At 33.0% G+C, this 22,263-nt stretch overlaps 1 protein-coding gene across 2 annotated transcripts in view; it reads right to left on the bottom strand.

Annotated features, from left to right (window-relative positions):
• Positions 1-22,263, bottom strand: part of alpha-Man-Ia (alpha-Mannosidase class I a) — a 627,691-nt gene that overhangs the window by 148,133 nt on the left and 457,295 nt on the right. The gene's annotated exons all lie outside the window — the stretch shown is intronic.

Genomic DNA, 22,263 nt, shown 5'->3' with positions numbered 1-22,263 from the left:
GTAATTTTTAAGAATATAAATGTTAAGAATTATTAATTATTACTTAAACTTAAATACTCAAATAAGAATATGTTTTAAGAATATTAGAATAAGTTTACAAATGACAAGATATGAAAGTAAGAATCCAAATTTGAATTTTAATAAAAAAAGATTGATAGTTAATGTACAATTAGATCAACTTGTTCTTTTGCTTAATTAAGACGAAATTTATACGTCGAAATAAAATCAGAGTAATTCTACTGGATGAATCGCTGCCATGAATAATAATTTCTTAGATAGAACTGATAACGAGCCATTCGATGACCTCGTTGGCTGATTGAATTTCATTTAGTAATTAACGAAAGTTGGGAAAGTCAAATGAACTTTGCTCCAACTTTCTCAAAAGTACTTTGATTTTATTGGTACAGGAAGAGTCGTATTGCAGAAATTCTCACTGACATCAAAGCTAGAAAATAAGTTGTTAAAAAAATATATAAAAATTAAGAACAGGAAAATTTATGTAATTTATATATAAAATTAATGTACTGATTAATTGATCATAAAATATGAATAAACGTTTAAATATTTAATTTTTTACATCTTATTTTATATTTCTCAAAATACATTTTCATTATGTATGATAGTTTTTATATTTTTCATGAAATATGTTTTTCATTCTGACAGAATGTTTTTCCAATATTTAGCTCCGTTTTAAAAAATTTATAATGTGGTATGAATGAGTTAAAAATTTCATTGTTCAATTTGTCCTACATCGTGACGCACTTGTGACGCACATGACAATTCGAATGTCATGAACCAAGCTATTTTCACTGAAATTGAATTCTGGATTTAATCTTGATTGCAATCTGCATAATCAGAGATAACTGATTGCATAATGTACCTAACATTTTAATTTTCTTCGGTTGACTTCACGTTGTGGAGATAATTAGCTAACAGTGAATGATGCATGTGTGCAGAAAATTATAGGTTGAGGGGTTAAATAGAATAGTAAAACGGTGAAGCAGTGAAAGAGTAATATGAAACAGTATATATAATATGCATAATAATAACAGTCTAATAGTAGTGATATAATGTAATGACAAAAAATAAAAAAAAAATAATAGAACACAGTCCTAAATCATATGTGATCACCAATAATCTAAGAAGGTGCATATTTAAGTATTCAATTAAAAAAAAAAATAATAGAATGAAATAAAATATTATAAAATTAAATCGTAAAGCACTGAACATAACATTCGATAAAATAGCAAAATGAAACAGTAAACCAAATAAACCAGTAAAGTAGTAAAACACAAAGTCTATCAAAACATCCAAACCCTAAAACAGCAATCCAGAAGTTAAAATCCCGAAAGGAAATAAATACAGCGTGCTTAACCACGAATTCAAATAGACAAACGAAAGGCAAAATGTTACTTTTAATTCCGTCCGCAAACGTTTACATTCGCTTAAAAAAGCAAGATCATGCACTTTGCAAATTGTGCACGTTTGCAGCCACGGTTACAAATTTTTCCGATACATCGTGAAATTATGTGCCTGAATTAAAACGGAATAATTAACAAATGGAAATAACTACATTTAATTTCAGATGCTGATTCATCATACGATGCAACGAGAATCCTAAATAACGAACGAGCATACGACTGGGTCCATTAATTCATTAGCAACGAGGTGTAATTAGTTTATCAGATAGGAACGCTTTTTTCGGTCCATGCACCAATAAGACTAATGTCGTATTTCGCCGTTTATTACTAGCCGGCATTGTCCTTCGAGCAGTCTGAGCAAGCTGACATGCTAATTAATGAAGAAGCATGGGACACGAGTAGTAGTGCGATGGGAAATATGGCTGGAACATCGGTTACCTGGTTTCCTCCGTAATTAAACTTGTGTCGGTGTTATTATGCACTAGCGGCTGCATCATACGAATATTATTCACGGCCCTGATCTCCGAATACCATTAAGATCTCTCAGCCGTATCGCGGGATTCATTGTACAATTTTATTTCGATTGCAACCATGCACGAGATTTATGCTGTCTTAGTATGTGTAAGGAAATTATTTTAAGTATCGGGACAGCCAATTCGAGTAATGCACTTTCGGAACAGTTGATATAATTAAGTACGGGGGGCACTTATTGATACTTACGGACGCGGTAATTTTATAAATTATAGGTTTTTTTGGGATGACGATTGTCGAGGGTTGAGTTTTGAATTTTTTTAAGGACGGAAATTAGGGAATCAAGTTTCAGAATTTGGTCATTTTTGGACATCCAAATTTTCAAATTTTGGAATTTATAAATTTTCCGAATTTCTAAATTCCCGAATTCCCAAATTTTCGAATTTTCGAATTACCAAATCTCTAAATTCCCGAATTCCCGAATCCCTGAATTCCCGAATCCCCGAATCCCTAAATTCCCAAATTAGTAAATTACCAAATTTCCAAATCACACAATCCCAAAATTTCCAAATCTCCAAATCCCCAAATTCATAAATCTCCAAATCCCTAATTACTAAATTACCAAATTTCCAAATCTCCTAATCCCAAATTTTCCAAATCTCTTATGCCCCAAATCCCCAAATCCTCAAATCCCCAAATCCCCAAATCCCCAAATCCCCAAATCCCCAAATCCCCAAATCCCTAAATTCCCAAATCCTCAAATCCTCAAATCTCCAAATCTCCAAATTCCCAAATTCCAAAATCCCCAATTTCCAAATTCCCCAAATTCCCAAGCCCCCAAATTCCAAATTCCCTACATTTCAAATTCCCCGAATTCCCAAGCCCTCAAATTCCAAATTTCCCAGATTCTAAATTCTCTAAATTCCCCAAATTCCTAAATTTTCCAAATTCTCCAAATTCTCCAAATTCACCAAGTTCCCCAAATTCTCAAAAAATCCCAAAATCCTCAAATTCCCCACTTCCCAAAATCCCCAAATTCCAAATTCCCTAAATTCCCCAGATTCCAAATTCCCCGAATTCCCAAGCCCCCAAATTCCAAATTCCTCAGATTCCAAATTCCCCAAATTCCCAAATTCTCCAAATTCTCCAAATTCATCTTCCCCAAATTCTCAAAAAATCCCAAATTCCCCAAAATGGCAAAAATCCTCAAATTTCCCAAATTTCCTAATTTCCGAAATTCCCAAAATTTCCAGCTCCAAAATTCCAAATTCCCAAATTTCTACATCCCCAAATTTATGAGCCACCCTATACCTTCAAATCGCCATTCAAGGACCCTATCAAATGGGTTAAAGAGTGCGCAATCGAACGAAGATCTGTAGAAAATAACGTTTCGTCGATGAATCTCGATACGTAGAATTTATCGTAGGCCACGTCTCGTTCAACGATTTCGTCCGTAATAAATTTCCATCTGGGCTCGAGTCGCTTCGACGTGCGATGGAGAGATATTGCATAACGAGAAAAAACACAGTCGTGAAAGCGAGAGGAACGAGAGCTTCCACGATAAATCGAGCATTTTCGTTTTACGCGATTTAACGCGGGCTCTCTATCGAGTTCCGCGACGGCCAAGAAATTTCGCAACGATGCTGTGATACAACGTGTTAAACTCTCGGAAAGAACCGTGCACTTTATTTCGCGGACTTCCACGAGATTATCGCGCAACTTGCGCCATTCCGCCGACACAGAGTTATGGATCGCAATTAAGAAGGAGTATTAACTTGTAAACCTAACCCGCGTGTGTCCGTTGCTTTTCCTTCGGCCGCCATTTGCATCAGCTCTGGACGGGGATTAAGAAACGTTCTGATGCTGCTTTGTATCTCTTCATCAAGTTTAATTCTTTCTTGCGTAACACTTGCTTAACATCCCTATTTAAGTAATTCATCATTGACGGTATTTTTTAACACGTTTCAATGAAAAATTACATTTTATTCTTGTAATATTTAATTAATAACATTGCAAGTTACAAGTAACTTAATTGGGAATTCGTTCATTATTGATACGCTGTTTCATTGTAAAATGTGTCAGTTTCGATTAAATTTGTATATATTTCATTGTCGACATTTAATTAATTAAATTGGTTAACAGTAAGTTAATTGGGAATTCGTTTATTATTGACATGCTTTTTTAATGTGAAATATGTCAGTGCAGTGTTTTGATTAAATATGTACTTCATTGTCGTAATATTTAATTAATAAAATTGGACGTTGAAGTATACTGACTTTTTAAAAATTTTAAATATCTACCACTAAATGTATATAATAAAATATTGTAAAATAAAATATTATTTTATATATATACAAATTTGAAGGATAGGTTTTGTGTATGTACATAAACATTTCATGTTCTCTGATTATTACTAACATACCAACTAAGCTGTTTTTTATTAAAAATCACCTGTACCCTAACTTGACTAACTTAAATTACCTAAAATGTCAACTACAAATTATTCCAATTTTAATTTAGCTAAAAACTATATACATGTTCGAAACAATTTCAAAGTATCACATTTTTAATTTTCTTCTCTTAAGTTACAAATCCTAACTGCAGAATTATTTATTAAAATCGTCAGGTAATCCGCGTGACATTTAACGCGTTAAATTAGAAAATGGAACGGTATTCTGAATAATTACAATTATAGCGTGCCGCACCATACACGTCCGTTTTCACTGCGGCATTTTGCATGTTAATAATTCTTATTAAGGTACGTCATAGTAAGCACACACATTTTCACCGATGTACTCCGAGTGTTAATAAGAATTATGAGGGATCGGATTTCAGTTTACACTTTTCATTTCCTGTCCACGGTGTCATTACTTTAATACGACTGCTATTATTTTAGATTTATGGCGACGGTCGGTAGTAATCTTCGTGTTAACTCGGTTCTTCGAAATCTTTTTACTAAATTCATTTATTGTTCTCGGGACATAAATAACGCGAACAGTATTGGTGAATACTCCACATTTTATCTTTAAAAAATTGGGATGATTTATAAATTTTGATGCTGCTGATAATTTTATATTTTTAGTATTTAGAAATATATTATTTAATGATATTCGATAACATTGAATAAAAATAAAAATTAATAAAAATACAGATTCGAATAAATCTCACTGCTTTAAATTAAGAAGACTCTGTCTACAAAACTGAATATTAGTAATCATCTCTGACACAGAATAATTTTATATTTTTAGTATTTAGAAATATATTATATAATTTATTTAATGACATCCGATAACATTGAATAAAAATACAGATTCGAATAAATCTCACTGCTTTAAATTAAAAAGACTGCCTACAAAGCTGAATATTAATAACCACCTCTGACACAGAATAATTTTATATTTTTAGTATTTAGAAATATATTATATAATTTATTTAATGATATCCGATAACATTGAATAAAAATAAAAATGAATACAAATACAGATTCGAATAAATCTCACTGCTTTAAATTAAAAAGACTCTGCCTACAAAAATGAATATTAATAATCACCTCTGACACAGATTCTCAGATCAGAAATTGTAAAAGACTCACAAGAGATGTTATCACCGAGACATATAATTATAGCCAGTTTGCAGAAGGTCTCCTAAAAGTTTCAGCCTGATAGTTGTAACGTTAGCACAGCTGCAAAGCACAGTTTGAGTTGCATTCGGCCAGTGAAAAAAGCAAGCGACGACGGGGACATCAAAGGGTAGCAGAGGCAAAATCAACAGCTTCAAAGAGACTAACGAAACGACCAATCAAGCTGGTGGCGTTCTTATCAAACGCGCAGCACAAATATCCAAGCTCGAGGATCGTCTTAATTCGAAGACGGTAAACTCTGGTGTCTCTGATTCGTGACCTAGCCAGCCTAAGTAAACGGGAGCATGCTCGTGAATTCGAGAAAACGAACAGCCAGACATTTTCTTTTCATCGTACGACATAATTTGTAGCTGCGCAAACTTCAAATTTACTTGCTAATTAAACTACCTTCAGTTTCAAAACTGTAAGAACACGAAGTCACTTGTTAGTCTTTGTAAAAATTTAGATTGGTCAAATTTATTATTTATACTGTATTTAACTGTGTATGTTTAATTGCTAGCAAAATAAGTGTTAGTAATACATATTTATTAGAGCCTTAACCTACAACTTTCCAGGCAGGTGCATGTACAATTAATTATTGCGATAATGTCAATTAAAAATGTTAAAATATTAAGCAGTTTTTGTCTTCAGTCTTCAATGTACAGATTACAAATATAATTAAACCCAAAATACAGTGAAGAGTTTGATGTATCATATTCCAATTGTAATGTGCGTCACGATAAGGACAAAGGGTTAATAGTACACAGTAGTATACAGTAAAACTTGCATTCCTAATTAAAATTTTCAAGCTGACTGTAACTACGACAATGTGTAACTAACATGCGTGAATATTAATACAAAAATGTCCATATGTGTAAAGTCTACTGTAATACCCATAAAATATTAAAATGAACAAATCCAATCTCTCAGACTTGAATTTTCAAATCTTCCTAACTCGATCTTCCATTGAAACCTTTCGATGAAATCTTTGATTGAAACAATAAATGAAAACAAACGGCAAGTAAAACTATTATTAATACAATTTTACACTTGAATTTTCAAATACTTTCCAAATAAAAATGTTCAAACAATCGAGTAACCAGTATGAACGCGATGGCGGCAATATAACGAGACTCTACTGTATCCGCATGTTTCGTTGAAACACTGAATGAAAACAGCGAATGAAACGATGCTATATTGTTCGTCGGTGGTAACGATCCGAAGCGGAAAATGACTGATAATTGATGCTTAAAGTATAATGGCGTTCAATTAAATTCGATGTCCATGAAGCGTTCAGCGGGAAATCTTGTGAAATGCGTTTGTTGGAAAGCTTAATTGGAACGAGTTGAACCAGATGTTGGCGCAGGTGCGCGTGCAAGCAGCTCGCATTCTTCAAAACGATGTCTTTATGGCTTCCACTCGATGATAATTTTATGAAAATTTTAATACTTTTCCCGTTCTATCGCGCCACTGTTAATTTTACGAGCTAAGTCTCGGACTAATTCATACAGGAATTCCTTCAAATTAAACAGTTATATACGGCGTGGTATTAACTTAACGGTGCAAAAATGTAAAATGGGGTTGTGCAATTAATCTTGGAATTACTAGTTTGAGTTATTGGTTGCTTTTGACTTGATTAGGTTGGTCAAAATGCTTATTTGAGGCGGAATTTAGATATGAATTTTTGGGAAATTTAAGTTGGGGTGGTGGAGGTTTGGGATTTGGGGATTTTGGGGATTTTGGGGATTTTAGGATTTGGGGATTTGGGGATTTAGGGCATTTGGAATTTGGGGAATTTGGCATTTGGAGAATTTGGAATTTGGGAAATTTAGAATTTGGGGAATTTGGAATCTGGGGAATTTGGAATTTGGGGAATTTGGAATTGGGGAAATTTGGAATTTGGGGAATTTGGAATCTGGGGGATTTGGAATTTGGGGAATTTGGAATTTGAGAGCTTGGGAATTTGGGAAATTTGAAATTTGGGGAATTTGGAATCTGGGGAATTTGAAATTTGGAGACGTGGGAATTTGGGGAATTTGGAATTTGGGAAAATTGGAATTTGGAAAATTTGGAATTTGGAAAATTTGGAATTTGGAAAATTTGGAATTTGGAAAATTTGGAATTTGGAAAATTTGGAATTTAGGGAATTTGGAATCTGGGGAATTTGGAATCTGGGGAATTTGGAATTTGGAGACGTGGGAATTTGAGGGCTTGGTAATTTAAGGAATTTGGAATTTGGGGAATTTGGAATCTGGGGAATTTGGAATCTGGGGAATTTGGAATTTGGGGACACGGGAATTTGAAGGCTTGGAAATTTGAGGGTTTAAGAATGTGAAAATTTGCATACCTAAAAACTTGAAAATTTGCAAATAAATAAAAAAACTTAGAAGTCCATTATCAAGCTAACCAGCCAATAATAAATTAATCTCAAGTAGCAAGTTCCTAATTCAACATTAACCAGAAGCTCATAAACATCAGCAGCGCACAAACGAATCCGGCAATTCGTTAAGCGATCGAGTTAATCCTTAAAAGGTGTAATTTGAAGAGCGAAACGAGGAAATTTTATTGTCAAAATCGTGGAGAGGCAACGGTGAAACAGTCGTTTAAGAGCGGACGTTTGAGGAACATTTCCGGCGTAGCTTAATTAGAAGCGAGACTCCCGTTTAGAGTGTTACGAGGACTTTTTGCGGCTTCGGATAATTCAAGAGCACCGTTCAGCCGCGTTGGGCGTTGTTTAAAATTCATACGTGCATCTCTCGCGCCGCGGTAATTAAGGATACGAACGGAACGTATGGTGTTGGTTCGTTTCGTTCCTCGGTTATATCGACCGTCTAAGCGTGTTGTTCCCTTTGAAAATTCCACGCTTCTGCGCGCGTTTTATCGCCTCGCGGTTTCCTTAAAAAATTCATTATTTTTCGCTGTTCTTCGCGCATAGACGCAAACAGTTAAACGCTCGAGAACACGCTAAGTATAGAGTAAACCAAATTTCTTTTACGTTTCATTCCTGTTTTATATTGTTCATCGTTCAATATACATATTATATACAATATTATCAATTTTTTCAATTTTACTAGTTTCACCAATTTTGTGAACTTGACATCAATTTCATCAATATCATCAACTTCATCAATGACATCAATTCTATCAATTCTATCAATTCTATTAATTCTATCAATTTCATCAATTTTATTAATTTTATCAAATTTATCAATTTTAGCAACTTTAGCAACTTTAGCAATTCTAAAAATTTTATCAATTCTATCAATTCTGTCAATTTTAGCAATTTTAGCAATTTCAGCAATTTTATAAATTTTTTAAATTTCATCAATTTTATCAATTTCATCAATTTCATCAATTTCATAAATATCATCAATGTCATCAATGTCATCAACGTCGTCAATGTCATCAATGTTATCAATGTTATCAATGTTATCAATGTTATTAATGTTATCAATGTTATCAATTTTATCAATTTTATCAATTTTATCAATTTTATCAATTTTATCAATTTTATCAAGATCATCAAGATCATCAATATCATCAATATCATCAATGTCATCAACTTCATCAATGTTATCAATGTTATCAATGTCATCAATGTTATCAATGTTACCAATGTCATCAATGTCATTAATTTTATCAATTTCATCAATGTCATCAATTTCATCAATATCATGAATGTCATCAATTTTATCAACTTCATCAATGTCATCAATGCCATCAATTTTATCAATTGCATCAATGACACCAATTTCATCAATTTCGTGAACTTCATTATCTTAGTTCATTTCATCAACGTCATAAATATCATCAGTTTCATACATTACACAAATATCCCAAATAATAATTTTCCTTATAATTCCCCAAAACCAGAAAGACTATCATTCTCTACACATAATACCACTCCACAAATTATCAGCTCAACCAATGATCATATATCACTATTACCACCGCCATTTTATTACCAACGCATTCTCCCGACATCCCCCAAAGAACACAATTCCCAAACTTCCCAATTCCAGAATCACAATTACACCTACGTCATCTACGACTTGACCCTCTCGATACCTCTCAAACGTTTCCCCCAAAACGAACTATTTAACCAATTTAAAGTTCCAGCAATTTCGTTGCGGCAACAACACCCGGGCAAAAAGCGGCCGCTCATTAGAAAGTAGGTCAACGCAGCTTCAGGGTAGAAGCCTGTGCACGAAGTTTCGAAAAAAAAAAAGAGAAGAAGAAGGAAGAAAGGAAGGGGGAGTATTTAGAAGGGGAATTTCACGAACGAGAGGGTACAAAAGATCGGTGGAAGAGGGATCGGGTAAGCTTGTCACGCGTGTGGAATAACGATAAAAAATTCGTTCCTCGAACCAGACGTCCTTCGAGGCCAGCGAGCTCTTTCAGTCTTCTCGGCTCGGAAATACCGGCTGGTAAAATGCTAATTACCTCGCGGAGCTTGTTTCCTGCGTGTAAAGATGCATAAAACAGGGTGGCAACCCCTTTCGGCTTATGTATATTCATACAGTTTCCTTGTCCCCTCAATTGCTGCCCTTATTCACTGCTTTAACGTTCTCTTCTTTCAAATGCACTTTGACCTGCTGCTTTCCGCCCTGTCCTCTCGAATAATGTACTCGAGAACGCGCATTTTTAAAATAGAGTTACTCCATTTTGTTCGGTAACGTTGTCTCTTTAAAATGGCGGGACGAGTTTGTTCGCTTAGAGATGTAAAGGATGCTTTTTATTGTATCAATTAGGGGCTTTATTTACGCTTCTGGTTTAAGACAGAAGTATTCTAGTAGGAATGTAGTAGGGTTGCGGAGAAGTTTAGGAATTTGGAGTTTGGGGAATTTTGGGATTGGGGAATTTTGGAATAGGGGAATTTTTGGTTAGGGAAATTTGGGAATAGGGGAATTTGGGTATAGAGAAATTTCAAGATATGGGCATTTGGGTATAGAGAAATTTGAGATTTGAAAATTTGGATTTTTGGAAATTTGAAATTTGATGATTTAGAATTCTGGAAATTTGAAATTTGAAAGTTTGCAATTCTGGAAACTTGAGATTTGAAAATTTGGATATCTAAAAATTTAAGATTCATTCATCCCTTTTAAAATTCCAGAAATTTGACAATAAAAAATTTGTAAATTTGAGAAATTAAAAAATTTATAATCTTAAGAAATTTGAGAATCTTAAAATTTAATAAAAGCAAAAAAAATTAAGAATTTAAAAATGATTAATATAGATTTGTTAAAACTTGAGCAATATTACTAATAAATTTAAATATTTACTGTTTACAAGAAACATTGCCTACTAATAGAATTCCGATAGCAAAGACCGGCACGGTTTCCAACGGCTACCACATTTTACATGCGGAACTACCATAAATTTCCCGTGTCCGATAGCTTCCAAGAATCCCCGATCAGAATGCAATTGACGTCTTGGAGGGAACAACGATGTTCGATAGAACGAAGGTCCTAGGGAAACGATGTTTGCCTGCGCCGAGAGCCAGGTATCCTGTTTCTGGCGTCTCTGGAATGCTCGGTATTTGCTCGAATGCCATCGTTTGCCTTCTTCAAGATATACCTTCGTTTCCTTGATGCTCTAAAACTTGTTTCCTCCTATTATGCCGATTGATAGGAAGCCAAAATGTACTTCTGACAATGGACATGTTGATTAGAATGGACATGTTGTGAAAATTTTCGGAGAACCATGTTTTGGGTTTAATATAACGTAGTCTCGTTATATGGCCTTGTGTGGAGAAAAGGGAGTTGGTTTTTGTGGAATTTTAAGATGGAGATTTGGGGACTTAGGAGTTTGGAGATTTAGGGATTTGGGGATTTTGGGATTTGGGGATTTGGGAATTTCGGATTTGGGGAATTTGGGATTTGGGGATTTGGGGATTTGGGGATTTGGGGATTTGGAGATTTAGGGATTTGGGGATTTGGGGATTTAGGAATTTGGGGAATTTGGAATTTGGGGAATTTGGAATTTGGGGAATTTGGAATTTGGGGAATTTGGAATTTGGGGAATTTGGAATTTGGGAAATTTGGAATTTGGGAAATTTGGAATTTGGGAAATTTGGAATTTGAGGAATTTGGAATTTGGGGAATTTGGAATTTGGGAAATTTGGTATTTGGATGATTTGGAATTTGGGGAATTTTAAATTTGAGGAATTTGGTATTTGGATGATTTGAAATTTGAGGAGCGTGGAATTTGGAAAATTTGGAATATGGGGAATTTGAAATTTGGGGAGTGTGGAATTTGGGGAATTTGGAATTTGGGAAGTGTGGAATTTGGGGAATGTGGAATTTGGGGAATTTGGAATTTGGGGAGTGTGGAATTTGGGGAATTTTAAATTTGGGGAGTGTGGAATTTGGGGAATTTGGAATTTGGGGAATGTGGAATTTGGGGAGTGTGGAATTTGGGGAATTTGGAATTTAGGGAATTTGAAATTTGGGGATTTAGAAATTTGGAAATACAGTAACTTACGAATGTAGGAATTTAAAAAATAAAAAATTTCCCCTTCTTGTTTCTCCATTCCACCGAAGGCCATATAGCGAGACTCCATAACCAACTCCATCAATCTCCCCACTCGCTCACAACAACCTTCACCCAATAAAACAGTAATTAAATTCTCGCTTCCAATTTTTCACGCTCCCAAAGATGAAAATCCTGAAGTTCGAAAGGCGAACAATATTTAGTGACACGTCGTTCTAACAAGGAATAACGAGGATCCCCGGAGGATTTTATATTGCCCCGTAAGAGCACGCTCATCCAGGTAAATCGGGACATGCTCACACGGTTCGCTACTTACAGTTATTAGTTTCGGCCCTTTAAACGGCGCGTCATCATTTTCAATTTATTTCTTCTGCGTGCGGCTCGCTTTGAAACCGGTCTACGTAGACCGCTCTAGAAGCATCGATAATGGATCGTTCAACGCCCATTATGTCACTTAAGTTATTTAATGCCGAAATAAAAGTGGCACGCCCCTGACCAACAGATTTGAAAACTCGTCCCCGTATCCTGTGACAAATTATCGTCGATCGATCTCTATCCTGACCCAATTTGGACGGGCTACTTATAAAATTCAAACAAGGAACATCGTACTATTTACACTCTAAATTATGTGATAAATTTGTTGAATTAATTTTGATAGTAAAATATGTGCAACGATTATTAATTTTATCGAAACTTAAAGTAGTGCAAAAATCAAGAGAGGTCAGATATGTAGATCACATTTTTAGATCAAAATATCCCTAGGTATCAACATCAGACACCAATGTTCCCAGACCAGAACATTAAATTTCATTGTCAGTTAAAAGAATGTTGAAATAATTTTTACAATGGAGTTTTACACTGCTTATATTTTTGAAAAATTATAATAAATTTTAATTAACAAGTTAATTTAATTAACTACAATAGAACATTTAATTTAAATTACGAGAAAATTAGTAGCAGAAGTCTGTGCGTACTCAAGTTATTCTTGAAATCGATTGTTCGCAAAGTGGAGAATTCTGAACGTTAAACAGAACTTTGAACAACGATGTAGCTTAACATTTTTCAACCTAGTTACCCGGAGATAGGAAAACTCCGAATACTAACTAGAACCTGGAGGACTTCGAGTGTCCTCTCGCCTGCTCAATAGCGAACCCTCGAGTGAACCAAACAACGAACTGTGAAATCAACAGCGTATACAATAATAATTTTGCATTGTGCATTAAAATTCGAGGAACTGCATAAAACATGCTTGAACACGGAACAATTCTGAGAATACTTGAAGCCAAATTAAATCAAATTGGACTGGGATGCGTACGGAGAGGTTATATATATTCTGAGAACCGCCTCTTCAATAATATTCCTCTTGCGTAACCTGTATTGTAATGAAATTTTAGTAATTATTGCTGGGTTAGGTTAATAAGTACTTAAGTGACAAATATGATAAGTTTGGATCCTGAGATTTTTATTAAATATTTTAAGGTTTAACCCACCAAGAATTATAAAATGATTAAAGTATCAAGTATTATAAAATAATTGCGAAAGTACTCAAAAGTATTATAAAGTTCTCAAATATCATAAATTAATTGCGAGACAATAGAAATGAACTACAAAAATTTTCAGATAATACAATCATAAAAATATAAAATAATCGCAGAAGTCCTAAATAAAAATTTTTCTATCGAGGGAAAATATATAAAATTGATCGTGGACTATGAGGTCTAGCAAAGCAAAAATTGCGTGCATTCGTAGCATCATAAAAGATAAACACAGTCAGTTTCCGCGTGATTTATCGCTGACCTCTGACACAAAATGGCGAGATGAATTTTGCAATTTCCCTGTCCGGTTATCGAGTGACAGGGACAGAAAGGGCCACGATCGGACACTTTCCTCGATAACAGAGGTCGCACGGCCCACTTTGGAAACTTGGTCAGATAGGCCAGACCAGGTCCGTGTAAACAATGGAACACGAACAGAATTCGCGTTATTTCCATTGACAGCCGGCTTAAACTCCGCGAAGCGAATCGCTGCCCGGAACAACGAAGACTGATAATGTTTCCGTCCGATATTGACCCCCTCGTACTCCTCCACTTCTCATCTTCATTGACACGGAAAAGCTTTGATGTTAAGGACAAAGATCGCGTTTAAACCGTGCCACAAGATAACTCTTTCAATTTCTGCAAATAACTCGTTTCTGCGAATAACTCATTTCTGTAATATGGCGGATGATGTGCGCACTTTCAATATTATTTGCAGTACTACACTAATTAAAGTAAAGACAAATTTTATTTAAATTATGCACTTTTTTAGAGACGCGTTTTGCTGTTAAATTTTTAGATTGATTCAGTTGATTTCTTTTAGGGTTTAATATTTTTCTACAAACTTTTTACGTTATGTTTAAATGCAGTTTAAGTGGATCCCTGGAAGTGAAATTATTTATAAAAAAAATGTAAGGGAAGCGACCTTGAAAGAAATTTGAGATTTAATTCCTTCCGACAAAAATTTAATTTTTCAGAAAAAAGTTTCAGCGTTCTTGAAGTAGAAAATGGAGAAAGGAAGTGCACTCGCGATCGCAGATACGTTTTTAACACAAAGGTGTGAAAGGTCAAGCTCTCAGAGGACCCGTGGCCTACTTCTTCAACTCGAAACAACGAAACACTTCGCTCGATTTCGATCTATTCCAGGCTCCATGAAAATGCACTCGAAACGCATACATCGGTATCGAACTAGTACGAGGTGAAAACGATAAATATTTCCAGGAATTCTTGCCATCAAAAACGTTTGACAGATTCGAGTGTAAATAAAAAATGGGATATTAAACATTGGGATGATTGGAAAAACAACGTTCAAATATTAGTTGTGAATACCGTTCGTTATCCTGGCGCGAATTACCGATATCAACCCACGAGTTGGCGCGTGGAGAGGGGATAGAAAAGAAGTACTACAACTTCTTTTTCGATCATGCGCCAACTGGAGGATTGACAATCCGTACCTTTATAATTGCAAGCTGATATTAAAAATGAATTTGTTCCACTTACGATCAATTTCCTTAAATTAATAATCCTCCATGGTTCGAAAACAAATTTAATAAACAACCAGAGAAAAAATTTTCGAGGAAGAATTTCCATGAAAAGTTCACTGAAAGAAATAAAAAAAGTAAATCGCAAAATTTCTAAGAATTTGTAAATGCAAGAATTAATAGAATGGTGTTGAATGTTTATTAATGTCATAGGAAGTCCGTCGTCCGTGAGAAAATAATTTCCACCACTTTTCAGTAGTTTTAATTGCTCGTTAAACAACCGTATGAAAATTACCGAACTTTTAATCTCTCACAGGTTCGTTAAACACGCACATTTATATTTAACCGAACAGACAGCCGGTCTGACACTCTCGCTCATAATTCAATTAATTTTGTCTGCGTGCAAGTTCGCGCGCGTATGTTCTCTTGATTAACTCAACACCCGTTGAAAAACATGTTTACTCTTTTTTACGTATCTTTGCCGATTTATGACTCAATAAGCGACACGGGGTGTATTAACAAGAATATTTCTTTAAACGCGCGAGCGTTCTACTTTATTATTCATGTGGAAATCGTTTTTGTTAGCATATATTCTACATTTTTATTCAATTTGTCTTGCGTTCTTTTTTAACCTACTAACTGGAAACAGGTTTTTAATGTAGGAGTTGAATGACGCGAGTAGAATGCAGTATGCAAATGTTGATGCGAATGGGTATAAATGTCTGCGAATTTTTAAACGGAATGAGGGTATACTGGGTTAATGTAATAATTAAGTTTTTTGCCAAGAGTATGCTGATAGGAAAAAGAAAGGTATAGGCTGTATTTTTATTTGAATTTTTGTGTTTCTTTGCCTAGTGACTTCTCAATTTTTAAGCTTTCTAGTGGTAAATCCATATATTCATAAATTTTTAGATTTTTAGATTCCCAGATTCCTAGATTCCTAGATTTCTATATCCCTAGATCCCTAATTCACTAGATCCCAAGATCCTTAGATCCTAAAATCACTAGATCCAAAAATCCCTAGATCTCTAATTCACTACATCCCAAGATTCCTAGATCCAAAACCACTAGATCCAAAAATCCCTGGATCCAAAATTTTCTAAATCCAAAAATCCCTAAATCCCTAGATCTCTAAATCTCTAGATCTCTAGACCTCTAGATCTCTAGACCTCTAGATCTCTAAATCTCTAGATCTCTAAATCCCTAAATCCCTAAATTCCAAAATTTCTAGATCCCAAAATCCCTAATTCACTAGATCCCTAATTCATTGGATCCCAAGATCCCTAGATTCCTAAGACCCTAGATCCCTAGATTTCTAAATCCCTAAATCCTCAAATTCCTAAAATTCCTAAAATTCTTAAAATTCCTAAAATTCCTAAAATTCCTAAAATCCCTAAAATATCTAAAATTCCTAAAATTCCTAAAATCCCTAAAATTCCTAAAATTCCTAAAATTCCTAAAATTCCTAAAATTCCTAAAATTCCTAAAATTCCTAAAATTCCTAAAATTCCTAAAATTCCTAAAATTCTTAAAATCCTTAAAATTCCTAAAATTCCCAAAATTCCAGAATTCTAATATTTCTAATTCTAGCCCCTAAATTTCGAAATTTCCACCTGACCAGATTTCTAAATTTGCAAATTTCCACATGCGCAAATTTCGAAATCCCTACACGTCCTTTCTAACACCTGTAAATTTCCACCTGAAAATAATCTGCTTTATCAGCAAACAGTCCACGCCTTTTTGCAACAAAAAAAAAGGGTAACGAAATATCTGACAAATAAAAAAAAAAACGAGTTCCCCCATGGAATACTAACAATACGAACGACGATAAATCAGTTTTTATTCCGGCACATCGAAGAATTTCCATTTTTTATCGTTATCAAACGAAAGAACGAAATTGTAGGTACACGAAAAGGGGCGGCCGTCTAAAACGCTTTCTCAAGTAAGCTGAAAATGATTCGCGGCTACGAGATCGATGAGGTTCTGCACGTTCTCCTGCCAATACATCGATAAATCATTCTGACGAGTCGAACGAAAATTTTTTAGCGAACGTACAGCCACGGTGGTCCAAAGCCAACGAAAACGATGGATTTACCGGCCACCTTTTGTTCAACCCTATACTTGCTGTTTCTTTTTATTTCACTCTCTTTTTTTGCTTCTCTCTTTCCATCCACCGCTGTGCCTCGTCTCGCTCGAATTTCGTTCCGTTGGTCACGAGGCGTGCGGAAAATTAACGGTTACGTTCAATTCACGGTACACACGCTCTTTTCGTGCCAGATTTATCGGGGATTGTCGTGAAATCGATGCATTTCGAATCGACTTACGACGAGTGAGAAACGAGGTTAATTGCGAAAATTTTACTCTGAAAATTTGAGGAGAAGATTTGATATTCTTATTCCAAGATGGAGGCACAAGGCTACAGAAATTTATTTAGGAATTCTTCTAATTTTATTATAGAGACGATCACTATTTATAATTACTACGTAGATAGTTCTTAGTGTTGGACAATTTAATTACAATTATATATTTATTTGTTTTTAAATATCAACCACAAAACTACCCCTTCAGAATGTAGTCTGCATAGAAACACAAAAACGTAGGTATGTGTGGTTTATTTAATAAATTTTATTACGTAATTCCAATTGAAAGACTCTTATTTTCAAACATTTGCATATGTATATACTTTTTAAAAATTTCTACATATTTTACATAATTATCTCACGTTTAACAAGACATTATCAGTCAGTAGTTAACTTTATCACCATACTGGCCTCCACTCCATCTTCTTGTATTCTAAAACTTATATTTGCAAGATTTTAACAAATTTTCCAATAAATTAACCTTGTAATGTCTTTTTCTCTTTCTCACAATTTACAAGGCAAATATTTTATGTGCAAAGGCAAATACTTTATTACGTAGTGTATAGTCTGAAAGAATTCTTAAAAGATCAAGTACAAGTGTTTGATCTAACAATTTTTCTGTTTTTGTTCATAGAAGATGAACCTAAAGATTTTATCATAAATGTAGTTGCTGCTGATTCTTGTTATTCCCAGTAAAAATATATTTGTACAGGCAAATACTTTAATACATAATTTACAATCTAAAAGAACTCTCAAAACATCAGTTACAAGTGTTTCATCTTTTTGTTCTTGTTCATAGAAGATGAACTTAAAGATTTTATCATAAATGTAGTTGCTGCTGATTCTTGTTATTCCCAGTAAAAATATATTTGTACAGGACGTTAATCAAGCAGTCGAAATAAATCAAGCTCCTTCAGGTATTGTTCTAGAATCAACGAAAGAAACTGAGAAGACGCGCAGAAACAGACCAGGGTTGAATCAACCTGGAGGAAAGTTCCTCGACGGAAGTTCTGCTGGTGAACTTTCATTACACTGGTCCCCTTCCTTCTTGAACATCGGTAAGTTTGGCCAAGGTATGATTGGAAAAGTTCGAAAGGTAGAGGGTTGGTTATTTTCGAATGTCGATTCCCGACGATAGGCCAGACATGCGTGTGATTAAACCTTGCGCAACCGGATCGCTGTTGACGTCGCCATTTGCAAATTTTATTTCGTTCGCGGGAGTTTTAAATGTATTTTTGTTGAAAGTTGTCTGCACTTTAATTTAGAGAAATGTTTTTTAATTTGGATTTTTTGTAGGTTCATATTTTAATTTATGGAGATTTTTTGTTTTTTTTATGGAGGATTTTTTTTCCTTTTTTTTTTTTGGTCTGTAGTTTTGGAATTTTTTGATTTTATAGGTTTTTAGTTTTCAAGTTTTCTACTTTTTTAATTTACTAATTTTTTATTTTCTACTTTCAAGTTTCTTAGTTTTCTAGTTTCTTAGTTTTGGAGTTTTGTAGTTTTTTGATTTTCTGGGTTTTTAGTTTTCAGGTTTTCTACTTTTTCAATTTACTAATTTTTTATTTTCTACTTTCAAGTTTCTTAGTTTTCTGGATTTCTCGATTTATAGTTTTATAGTTTCGGAGTTTTGGAGTTTTGGAGTTTTGGAGTTTTGGAGTTTTGTAGTTTTGTAGTTTTGTAGTTTTGTAGTTTTGTAGTTTTGTAGTTTTGTAGTTTTGTAGTTTTGTAGTTTTGTAGTTTTGTAGTTTTGTAATTTTGTAATTTTTTGGTTTTCTAGGTTTTTAGTTTTCAAGTTTTCCACTTTTTTAATTTACTAATTTTTTAATATTTTACTTTTCAAGCTTCCTAGATTTCTAGGTTTCTGGATTTATATTTTCCTAGTTCCTTAGTTTTGCAGTTTTGTAGTTTTACAACTTTCTGCTTCTTTAATTTTCTAGATTTCTAATTTTATAGTCTTCCAACTTTTTGATCTACTAAATTTCTAGTTTCTTAAATATCAAGTTTTCTGGCTTTCTAGTTTTCTACAGTTTAAACAATTAGAATATATAACTCCGTATTCAAGTAAACGAAAAAGTAAAGATTAAAGTCGCCATCGCATAAATCAATAATATGTTCAAATTGCAACTGTTATTAACTCCGCAAGTTATTGCATCATTTGGTCACATAATGATTTTCTGTTAATTGCATTCCTCGTTTATTTAACCGCACGGCAAGGTTGTTGCGTTTGATTATTTCGAAAATACGAGCGGAGTAATTAATCCGAACATTTTGTTGATAACGTGTCGCAATGTTACAATGAAGAGATTACAAGAGTCCCGCGTTGATTGCAGGAAGCCATTGTTCGCGGACGTGAATAATAATCTGTTTCCAAACGGGAAGAAAAAGGAGGTAACGACTTTCGGGAATAAAAGATCGAGTGTTATTAATGATCCAGGTATCGTGTACAAGTTTGCGATCGTGTGCTGATAATCAACACATTAGCGAATTTCCTTGATCACGATACCAAATCGGAGTTTTATAATTTATGGCATTATTTTAATTTATTATTTCTCGATTCTTGGATTTCGAGGAATTTATGAATTTTTTATGAGTCTATGAAACCTATGAATTATATGACTATATTTAATATATGAATTACTTATAACTTTGTATGAATTCTATGAATTACTTGCAGCTCTATATTGAATTTATAAATTATTTTTAATTGTGTGTTAAATTTGTGAGTTACTTATAATCTTATATGAAATCTATGAATTACTTGCAGCTCTATATTGAATTTATGAATTACTTTTAACTGTGTATTAAATTTATGAATTACTAATAACTTTGTATGAAATCTATGAATTACTTGTAGCTCTATATTGAATTTATGAATTACTTTTAACTGTGTATTAAATTTATGAATTACTAATAAACTTATATGGAATCTATGAATTACTTGCAGCTCTGTATTGAATTTATGAATTATTTGTAACTGTGTATTAAATTTATGAATTACTTATAATCTTATATGGAATCTATGAATTACTTGCAGCTCTATATTGAATCTATGAATTATTTGCAACTGGGTATTAAATTGATGAATTACTTATAACACTATATTAAATGTATGAATTACTTGTAGCTCTATATTCAATCTATGAATTATTTGCAACTGGGTATTAAATTGATGAATTACTTATAACACTATATTAAATCTATGAATTACTTGTAGCTCTATATTGAATCTATGAATTATTTTAAACTATGTATTAAATTTACGAATTACTTATAACTCTATATGAAATCTATAAATTACTTATATCTCTATATTCAATTTATGAATTATTTTTAACTGTGTATTAAATCTATGAATTACTTATAACTTTACATGAAATCTATGAATTACTTATAACTCTATATGAAATCTATGAATTATTTTTAACTGTGTATTAAATCTATGAATTACTTATAACTTTACATGAAATCTATGAATTACTTATAACTCTATATGAAATCTATGAATTATTTTTAACTGTGTATTAAATCTATGAATTACTTATAACTTTACATGAAATCTATGAATTATTTATAACTCTATATGAAATCTATGAATTACATACAGGATGTTTCACAAGTAGTGTAGGTGCCCGAAATGGGAAGTTAGCTAACGTGAGTTATGAGACACCCTGTATAACTCTATATGAAACTAATGAATTACATACGACTCTACATTAAATCTACCACATACATATAATTCCACATTAAATCTCCAAATTACACATGACAACATCTTACACATCTAAAATGCATAAATTTTGTATAAATTAATCTAAATCAACCTTGAAGATTCAATGAATGCATATACAAAGCCCAAACATTTGACAGTCCTAACTAGATTAATATCTCCTATAAATTAACATTTGACAGTCTTGAATATTTTTTTACGACTTTAATTGTGAAAATAGTATCGAATGAATAACACGTGTATAGCGTTGCAGATTAACGTATTAAGCACACGGAACTAGGTCGAAGGGTAGATACCGTGTGTGCAAGTCGAAATACTCGAATTACATCCGGTATTAACAGGAAGACGTTTCCAACGTCTGATAATACCTAGTGTTACGTACAACTGCAGTTTGCGAGAAACATTTTCTGCATCCGTAGATAATGTTTGCCTTGCAATAATCGCTGTTTGCGAACTGCTTACAGTTCTTTGCAGTTATACATTTAGATTGTGTCAATATTTGGTTGTGGCTGGTGGATATAAAAGGTGCTTCTGCAACCACTATGTTGCTGTTTAGCGAGAATAATGATTTACGCTGGTTAAATCGTTAATGCATTCGTTATACTTTACCTTGTTTATTTTTTACTTTCATTATTTTTATTCTTTTATACTTTACTATTTTTAATATTTTGCTATTTTACTTCTTTAATGTTCTTTAATATTTTTTGATATTTGACTATTTTACTATTCTTTGCTATTTTTAATATTTTACTATTTCACTGTTTCATTATTTTTCAATATTTTACTATTTTAATAATCTTTAATATTTTTAATATTTTACTTTTTTATTGTTTTAGTATTTTTCAATATTTTATTATTTTAGAATTCTTTAATATTTTTGAATATTTTACTACTTTACTATTCTTCACTGTTTTTAATATTTTACTATTTTAATGTTTTACCATTTTTTAATATTTTACAATTTTACTATTCTTTAATATTCTTCGCTATTTTTAATATTTTACTATTTCAATGTTTTACTATTTTTTAATATTTTACAATTTTACTATTCTTCACTATTTTTAATATTTCACTATTTCATTGTTTTACTATTTTTTAATATTTTATTACTCTTTAATATTTTTTAATAGTCTACAATTTAACTATTCTTTAATATT

Source organism: Megachile rotundata, chromosome 7, assembly GCF_050947335.1.
Source record: "Megachile rotundata isolate GNS110a chromosome 7, iyMegRotu1, whole genome shotgun sequence".
NCBI classification, from domain to species: Eukaryota; Metazoa; Arthropoda; class Insecta; order Hymenoptera; family Megachilidae; genus Megachile; species Megachile rotundata.
This window is presented reverse-complemented; position numbering and strand designations above follow the sequence as displayed.